The sequence below is a fragment of the Molothrus aeneus genome, chromosome 7 (genome assembly GCF_037042795.1).
Source record: "Molothrus aeneus isolate 106 chromosome 7, BPBGC_Maene_1.0, whole genome shotgun sequence".
NCBI lineage: Eukaryota > Metazoa > Chordata > Aves > Passeriformes > Icteridae > Molothrus > Molothrus aeneus.
The window spans coordinates 15293036-15303329 of NC_089652.1; positions in this window are offsets into that span (position 1 = coordinate 15293036).

Genomic DNA, 10294 nt, shown 5'->3' on the forward strand with positions numbered 1-10294 from the left:
CTACTATCACCTCTACAGACTGCTTCAAGTAAACACAAGACCCTATCCTTCTCCTTAAATTTGCTGTCTATATTTTTGTTGTTGGCAAATTTGGACACTCCTATCATCTATAAAGCAAAGTTCCAGATGTGTTTGCTGACACTTAAAATCTCATTAGTAGAAAATGTTTTGCTTGTAATAATGTTTACATGATTAGGTACATTTTTAATTAAAAGTAGCAGAAGACATTAGATCATAGAAATTAAATAACCACCTCATTGACTGATTTATTGGAAACATTTAACAAGAATATTTTACTCCAATAATGGTGATAGCACCAGGTTCCTATTTAATGTATGTTTTCAGAGATATTTAGCCCACAGATATTTCAGAATTATCTCACACATAGTATCAAGTTGTTATAGAGAAACTGCATGGCAATGATCAGAAATACAAGATTTGAATTACTAATACATCTTTTTCCCTTTTCAATTTAGGTTGGGAAAGTTTGTAGAAAAAAGGGTTCATCTTATTAAATGTTAAACGTAATCTGTAAAATGCAAAGATTGATCAAATTAAATAATTTGAAGCAGTGCTGCTATAAACAAACATAACAAACTTAATCACAGTTTTAAGAGATTATATAGGATTTAAAGTTAGCTGCAACTCCTATGCCATCATAATTTTTAAGGTAAAGATATATTTGAAGTGATAAGTCACCAAATTCCAAGAAGAACTTTTCAATAAATATTGAGAATAAATCACTACTTCACTTTTATTTTCAAATCAGTTCTTTGCATGCATTTTAACCAGGAATATTATTTCAGTAGCAAAATATGGTAAACAAAATCAAGTTTCTGTTGTGATCAAAAGATCACCCATACGTTACTTGAATCAATGAGTTTTGTTTGTTTGCCAAGAAATAGTTCTTGGCAAATAAAGACAATGCTACCTTAAGCTCCTGAAGGATGAATCCAGCAATTGCCAGCAGATTTCCCCCAGATGCCAGGTATCCATCAGGTTTACCTCAGGTTGCTTTGTTTAACCTGCCCCACACATCATCTGATCATTCGTATCTTAAAAGTAGAGGTGGAAAATGGGGAAATCCTTTTCACTGATTTTGAATCACAAACGTTTGAAACTGGCATAAAATGTAAGGTGTTTTATTGCACTTCTCAGCAGTCCCTAACAGCAATGGCAGTGTTAATGCCAAATGGCTCTATAACCAGCAGGAACATTGTAAAGTCAGTGAATTAAATCACTTGGGCATTACTTATGCTTGTATTACCGGAGCCTTTATCTCTTTGCAAGCATTCATTACCACAGTGATTCAAAAATAAAACCAACTTCACAGCCTTCTTTTTAATTTAAAAGAGATTAAATAACTATCTATTTGAGGAACATGCCCTAGCTCTGTAGCTATTTGTGCATACAAAACCGATTTAAAAGCAATAGAGCAAGCTGGCAGTAGTATAACGTAATAGCTCCTCATTTTGTAATACCACCCAGAAGTCTCACTCAAGCAAGCTAAACATCCTTCAGTGGTTTTCAGGTGTCTGGGTTTACCTGAATTATGGGAAATTTTGATTCAATATTTGCAGTACAGACTACAGACAAGATGGAATAATTTGTGGGGCATGACAGCTCTATCCTGAGCCAATTCTTCTGACATTTCTACAGTTCCAGTGTGGACCTGACAAATTAATACCTGAGGCAGGTTGTAACTTTGAAGTTAAACGTGCAATTCTTCCAGTTGAATGTAAAATGTTTTTATGACATGAACTGCCTGTGAGGCAGCAATTCATTTATAAGACTACAAGATAGAAGGTTTAACATCAGTCATGTAAATGGCATTTTGATCTTTTTCCATCCAGAACAGAAATACTTGTTGGACCTCCTGGAAATCAGCAATATGACCATCTTCAAATGCTTTCCTTTTTTATAATTTGGATATCTGATTCTGTTACATGATTAGGAATTCCCTAGTGACAATTTTCCCAGAGTTTATGAAGAGAACAGATTTTTTTAGAGGATTTGTAGGATGAATAAAATGAATGTCAGTTGTAGGAAGAGGACTGCATGTGAATGCAGTGTGAAACCAATAGAGCTCAACTCCTGAGCTCAGAACCACGACTGTTCTGCATGCAATGTTAAGTTTGTACAGTTACAGAAAACAACAGAAAAGCTGAACAAATACAGACATCTCTCAAAAATTTCTTCAAAACAGAGCCAATGATTGAGACTGAGATTTTTTAGCAGGAACTTTTGGTACAATTGTGAGGCTGACCACCCATTATTTTAATAACAGTAAGTGTAGACTTGCATATCATTATATATACATATACATGTGCATGCATACATATATATATATATACATGCATATATCAATTTATGAAACCATGAGCTGAGAGATAACCCATCCTTCCATTAGAGCTGCACACACAGTATCCTAGCCCAATAAGTCTGTCATTCTTTCTGATGAAGAACAGCCCAAAACCTTCTCTTCAAAGGAATAGGTTGGAGACAGATTCTACTAAGTGAGATTTTTTTTGCTTCATTGGGAGCCAGAACTATCTTCTCCATTTTTTTTTTCATGTCAGCATATCTAAACAGCCACCGAAATGAAAGGACTATTCTCAATAAATACAGAATTTCACTAATTGTGCTAAAAAACAATGTGCAAGATATCTCAGTGAAGACCAGAATCAGATGTAAGGAATAAACTAAAATGAAGCAAAAGCTTTTGTATTCCCTTTTATCAACAACTGTTTGGTTTTGCAAATAAGTTTGGGAGTAATGGAATTGAATTCAAGTTATCTGAGAATCACGCAGGTAAATTCTGACATACATATATATGTGGCTTATGAATGACAATACGACCTATTTTATTTATTAACTAGCTGGTTTTTTTATTACTTTACTGTTCTAATTTTGAAGTGAAAAAGAAAGGCAGTCCATTAAATTAAATTTTTAGTTCACCAATTGCACGTGCATCCCAACTCCATAGCCCGATTTGTTCTTGATACACTGCTTCACTCAAGCAGTGTTTAGTACTGGAAACTTCCCATGAAAACCCTGGCTGCTGGCATCAGAGCCTGCCCCAGTCTGTCAAGAAATGAGACAAGGAAACCTGCATATCAGCAACCATGTTCAACAATAATGCCAGATGTGAAGCTCTTGTTAATACTGAGTGAGATCCTGGCCCTGAGGAAATCGATGAGCCCAGACAGGCTCAGCCCCCTGAGATTTCCCTCTAACACAAGGATGCTGCTGAACGTGTTAGCACTGATGTGCAGCTGAGGAACAGAAAGCCTCAGAACACGCAAAGCCCCAGTATGGACAAGGCATAGACAGGCTGGTATAGCAAGGCAGTAAGCTGCACTTTATATGTGTTTGAATCAATTGCTATCAAATAATATGTCAGCTCATATTCTATTGCTAGTTAACAGTTATGTAAAGGGCATTGTCCTGAAAATGGTTGGCTGGATATAATAAATCATAGTGGCCCTAAATTTCTACTTTATTCTGTCATGATGAGTCTTACAGAATAATCTTAGGTCAATCTCTCCTTTTGCATTTAACATTATTTTTTGAGTTATTTTGTCTCTTTCATATTTTTGAAGCAGAAAAAAGTGATGGAGCAGATGGTCATGGCAGAACACTGATTTCAGATAGAAAAGCATGAGTCAGCCTGTACAGAAATGCAGACAGAACAGATTAGCAAAGAACACTGACCCTCTGATTGGGAATTTAAAACTCATGGAAAAGGGAGCCCTGTGAGTGCTCGTGGGTGTTTCAGCCAAAGTGAGAACAGGTGAAGTTGTCCCCAGGAGTCCGATAGCAGCGTTACCCAGAGGGAAGGAAGCAGATATTGTTCTGGTGCTGGGGAGAGGCTGCAGCACCTCCCTTGTCCCATTTCTATCACCCACAAGGAAGTGCACACGCAAGCCATGACGTTTTGTAAGGACACGTATTGCAGCATCTGAAAGGTTGAATACAGTAAATATTTTATTCAAATTCACAAATACTTTTTTTTCCTTTCAGAACTAATATATCAATGCAGATAAGGGCTGCAACATGAGTCTAGAATAGATCCATGAGAGTTCCTTACCTTCCAAAGGTGTTTCTATATGTGTGACAAATCAGATAAATTCAGAATTAATGATTGCACATCACATTTCTGTTACCATCCCTTCTGTAAAGATCTTTTAATGATGTCTGGATCTTGAAACATGCAAGAATTTTTTTGGCAACTACAGGCTAATTATATGTTCAGGTGGTAATTCAACTTTGTGCCTGTATTCATGGAGTTTAAAGCAGAAAGGACCAACGGATACTGCTGTTTCATGACCTGCTAAACACCTGTTAACCCAGTGTTCTGACAATTACTAATACCTGTCTTGAATTTAAGTAGAGTCTATCCTGCTGCAGATCATCAGTTCTTTATTTGAAGGACAAGTGTGACCATAAGTACATGACCTTTAAAAGCAGCTCATTCTAGTTGTTTATTTAATAACACCTAATGTTCATCTAAGGTTGCTCTAGCATGCCTCATTTAAATTTCCTTGGCTTCAGCTTCCAGGGACTTGTCTTCTCACGGATTTTCCACTAGGTTAAGGAATTTGCAACACATTTCTTCCTCTTTTGTGGCAGATACTTGTGCACAGTATTCTTTGCAGTGAACAAACTGAATTCATTGCCTGTCTAATTCAAAACCTTTTTTAAAATATACATTCTTCTTGAGTGTCACTGCTTTCCAAGATTTAGTTTATTATTCTGGGCTGGGGTTTGCATTCCCAGTCTCTAGACATATTTTGCATTTAACTCTATCTGAATACACTTTGCTTCAACTTTCCCAGCCTGACTTTGCCGGGATTCACCCTCTGCTCATTGTTGTCTGCAAATTTTATTTACTGTAATTTTTCCAGTTCATTGATGTGAATATTTAGTACTGGGCAGGATGGCTGCAACTCCCTGAAATGACTCCATAAAAACCTCCTGCTTTAGTACCAAATAAAGAGTTAACACTACACTGTATCAATAAATCTCAGATGGTTTTATTACACAAGTCTAAACAAATACCTGCCAATAGGAAAAGTACATCAACTCTCTGAGCAAATCTTGTTACATCTATGTTGGTGCAGAATGATTTGTCAAGCTCTGCCTTTCCTGAATAATTTCTAAGTTTTCCTGCCTACTTTGAGAAATCTGGCAAGAGAGATTATTCTTCTTTCTGCCACTTTTAACATTTTCCAGCTTGCTAACTTTTTTGCTTCTGCTAGTATGTTTTCATACTCCATGAATATTATTTTTAATGGCCGCTTTTAAAATATATTTTAATTTTTAATTTGCAGAGTAAAGCAAATGTTCTATTTTCATTTTATTTGAATAATTTTTTTTTTATTTTCCTCAGATGAGAAATAGTAAATACTCATGTGCATGTAGACAAAGTTTTCTCAACTCACAATATTATCATTTACTCACATATTCTTCTGAAAATTTCAGTACTAGCCACAAATAGTAAAGAACTGATGTTAAAAATATGTTTTAAAATAAACAGACAAACCTCACAAACATTAAAATTTGAATGACAATATAATAAATTCCTAAGCTATTTAAATAGGAAAACCTTTTAAAGAGAATATTTGTTTAACAGAAATCAAGCAGTATCACCTGCTTTATAATGTATAAAAACTAAGTCAGTCAGTACAAGGGTTTTTACTCTGTGTGCAGTATGCAAATAAGGTAAACTCAAATAGCTCTTATAGAAGTCTAGTCAAGTATTATTCTCTCCAACCAGAAATTTCCAAAGGTTTTTCTCCTCTGCATTAAGGTTTCAGCTTTGGAAGTTCAATTTAAGAAGGAGATGAAGCAGCATTAATTTTGAGATTATACAGGGAATGATTTTATAAGTGAACACAAGTACATGCCTCCTAACTTGGAAGGTTTCATTGTGTGCTTCACTTTTGTTAGAGTTTTGGTTTGGTTTAGGCATTTGTTTCTTTATTTTATTAAAATTTCTTATTCAGAAAATTGCTAATAAAATGTGGGTGGAGAGCATGACCCTGTTTCTCCAGTTCCCACAGAAAAACTGCAGGGATTAAGGGACATCTGTGTAGGGAAACCAATGTCCTGTCTCCTGTGGCTCTTTTAAACTGACACCCACTTAAATTTTCCTTAGGCTGCCAGAGAGCAAACAAACATTAAAACTTCTGGGTATTTTTCTCTGTAAATAAAGGAACTTTCATAAATGCTTTGTTTGAAACATTGCCTATTCATTTTGTAAAGCTCTTTTATAGCCCACTGTGGATAATAATGATGTAATTACTGTTCTTTCAAGGATATATTTTCTGCATTATAAGCTAGCAATTACCTGATTAGAAAAATTTTGGAGACAAATATTAAGTGTAAAATAGACAAGTCAGATAAGATAGGCAATAATGGAATAGAACTTCTGTAGTTCCAAATCAAAACATATCTGAAGGCAGTGCTTTGTGCATGTGCAAAATATGTTTAAAACCTGGGGTTTTCATTTTCCTTTCATGAGATAAAACCATAGCAGATGTTAGTTTGGGATGAAAATTGCTTTCTTGTTTTGTGCATTTATTTTTAGGTTTAGTCTAGTTTCCTACTAATGTAAATCTGCCATACCAGGCGATACATTGTGAATTTCATTTTTAATCTTACTCATTTAGAGGGATGGAAATATGTCCAGCCTATAGAAATATAGATGACTTATTGCAGTGTGAGAACTTTCCCAAGAAACTAAACTCACAGAGGTATGGAAAGAATTGAATCACCTTTCAGGTCCAGTGGGAGCTTATCTTTCTCTACATTCTTCAGTCTTCAGTCAAGGGTTTGTAGAACACGCAATCATTACTATCGTTTGATTGTAGCCTGCAGCAAAGTCTCCAGGGCAGGAAAGTTAGAAAGTTGGAAGTTGGAAATAAAATCAGATCCTCATAGTGTGGGGAAACATTTATGTAAAGCACTATAAGTTTCATATTTGGGGAAAATATTCAATTGGTCTGTAATAACAGGGGAACCAGGGGAACTGAAGAAATAAGTGACCCAGAATTGGCACTGAGGAAAATGTGTTAAAGGAAACACAAAAGCAGGCCCATACCCACCTAAAGTGGAAAGGGGTAACTCAAGTGTAGGATATTTTGTTATGGTCCAGTATCTGTGGCATGAAGAACTTAGCACAGGCTTGTGTGGAGAGTCTGGCAGGAGAACAGAGATTAACCTGCTGTGAAGAGGGTGCAGGGCCCTGGGGAACATCTCCACCCCATCAGAAGTGATGGTGCACCTTTGGCATCCCCGTGATGACAGAACCATATTTTGATGGTTCTGGAAGAACAAAGTGTCTGGCCAAGGGCAGCTGGGGCAGGAGATCCACAGCTCCTACCCAGGAAAGTCCCTATCACTGAGGAGGAATCAGCAAAATGTTATTGTTGGAAAAGTTTCTGTGAAAGTACATGAGAACAGAGACAATCTCTGTATTTTGGGGTTACTTTACTTTCAAATTAGAAGAGTAAGCAGTATGTGTAAGAAGAGTAACCGTCTGAGCTGATACTACTTAGACATTGTTAGCAGCCCACTTTAGTGAATTCTCAAGTCACTATTACACACAAGTGACCACATGGCAGCGTATGTAAACATTTGGAGGGGCAGTTATTTTAATTCCAATTCCTTTTTTTTGCTCCTGAACCATAATAGAAAATATGATAATTTTATAATTCAACTGTTTTTAAAACTCTTTCACAGACATTTTAATGATGTGTTTATGAGAAACTGGCATTTACACATATATTTTTTAAAATGAAAATCATACCAGCTTTCAATGAAAATATACTATCCTATATCTTGGGATTTGCCTGTGTCCTGGGAAGTGCCCCTAGAACTGTTCTGCTGTAAAAACATTCTGGCCTGGATCCCAAGCTGTATTTGATGGTTATGTTTCCCATTTGTGATAGAAACAGACAACTTTCCTACCATACACATTTATGAGTTCATGAACTATGAGAGGAAGTTTTCATATTGTGAACATCTGGTTTTTTTCCCCATTCAGCTGCACAACTACAGCTGCTAAACACATGAACTGAGCTGTTAGTCATTTCTGAAATAAAAATAGAAGTCTATGACTTCAGATTTTAGCTACGAGACTTTAAGGCTTTTTATTCCACTACATTTTATTATGTTAACTTACATAATTACAGGATTCTTATTTAAGAAAATATTTTAAAAGAATACAAGAAAAGCACATTTTCTTTTTTTATTAACTAAAACCGCTTTTTAATGGATCATCTTCCAAAGATAACTGATTTTTTGACTCTTCAATCATTGACTAGCCAACACACCACAGACAAAACATATGGATCCAAGCAGTTGAAAAACTGGTATTCTTCTTAATCTTTCTACTGGAAGCCCTGATTTTTGGCAGTCATTTCATGTAATGGTGTAACAATTAGGTGTGCCCTGTGCTCTCTCCCCTGTATTTAGTGCTAAGCAGTACAATAACATATAAAAAAAAATCTAAGAAATACTTATTATGAGCAATTTTATTTGAGAGCTTATTTCAACACAGGAAGCAGAAGAAGTTTAGACACACATGGAAAGAGTGCTTTCCAACCCATCAACCTCTGCTGCATTATTGCTTCCCTGTCTGGGAGATTTGGGGATCTCCCAAGTGAAAAGAGTATGAGCCAGGAGTGGGATCAAGGACAATGACATTATTTTGTCTGTGACTACTTCACAGTTAATGGTTTTCCAAGGCCTATATTCTATGCTGCATTTCAGTTTCAATTATCCTTTAATTCAGTCTAGTGAATAAGCAAACCAATTTCAGGTGACTGCAGGTGCCCTAGGTGTTTCTTTTTTCAATATACTTCTCACCACCACCAGGAACTCTAGTGGCATGAGTATTTTTACAAAGTTTCACAATGATCAGTGAGCTCTCCAGTCCATAACAACATCTTCAAGCAGCCCCTAAGACAGCTCATGGGGTGCCATGACAGCAAGCACTGGCAATATTCCTGTAAACACAATTTGACAAGAAGATACCATATACCAGTAATTACAGTCAGTCTCAGTCTTTGGAAGATCAGATAATGAAGAAAATAATGGCTTCTTGAAAACAAACCTCATGAAGAGAGGTCATGCTGAACTGTGAAGGAAATACTCGAAGATTTTTTTTGCAGATATGCTGCAGCCCTTTTAATGGTACACTGGTATGACTAAGTGGTTAATACACCATTTGTGTTAAAGCTTGTGTCATCTGTTTTGCAAATTCACCTCATAAGAGAAAATGGACACAGAAATGTTTTTCTGATAACATTTTCCAAGGGTGTGTTAAATGCTCTTTCTATTTACAAAATGTGTGAGTGAGACACAGTGTGGGAGAAGTCATCACAGGAGTGCAGTGGGAACTTAGACCAAGAGGAGAGCATGGCAATAATTTCTATCCACTGGCAGGATCAGCTGTCCTCCCTCCTCCTGATCTTTCTTGTTCTGCTCTTCCTACCCCACTTCCTACTCTCCTACTGTTCTCTTGTTTTGAATTCCAGCATACACGTCTTGTTTAACAATTCCTCCCTCTCCTGGAGATTTGAGTTAACTTAGATCACCATCCTCAAATATCTTCTCTTGGAATAAATTTTTTGCGAGATGCTTTCAAATGGGAAATCATGAGAAGCTGGATCAGCATAAGAGAGTAGCCTATATCTGACAATAGATAATTTTCATAAGTTATCATTTATTACAGATAAGAAAAGAAGAATCTATTGAGTCTTGCTCCACTAGGGCATGGTATTTTGCTGATTATTTAGTTGCCCCCTGTCTGCTTACAGGAAGATACACCTATTAACTTCCTATGTTGAAGAAATTAATAGTCATTCATATGCACATTTCCAAACCAACTCATATCACCATTTGGAGGTTATTGATATTGACATCTCTGCCCAGGCCTATGAAACGTGAAACAAATGCCACCTATGCACTTTTGAGGAGATTTTTTTTCTTTTCTCTTTCAGCAAGAGCAAGCTGCTTCTGTCCTCCTTGCTCTGGCAATCAACAACAGTATATGCAACATATCTCTTTAGCTGAGATATGAACCCAGTGCAGAAGATAGAGGAACTGCTGGTGTCCTATTTATGGAAATAAAGATTCATTAGCAAAATTCACTTTTTGGAAAGATGTGGATATATTTAAATGCAGCTATTTTTCTGTACAGTGTTGTCAGCTAATGAAAGCGAGAAGCTGGGTGGTGTTGATGTACTACAGGAAGCAGTAGGGAAGAAAAGGGTGTTGGACAGAA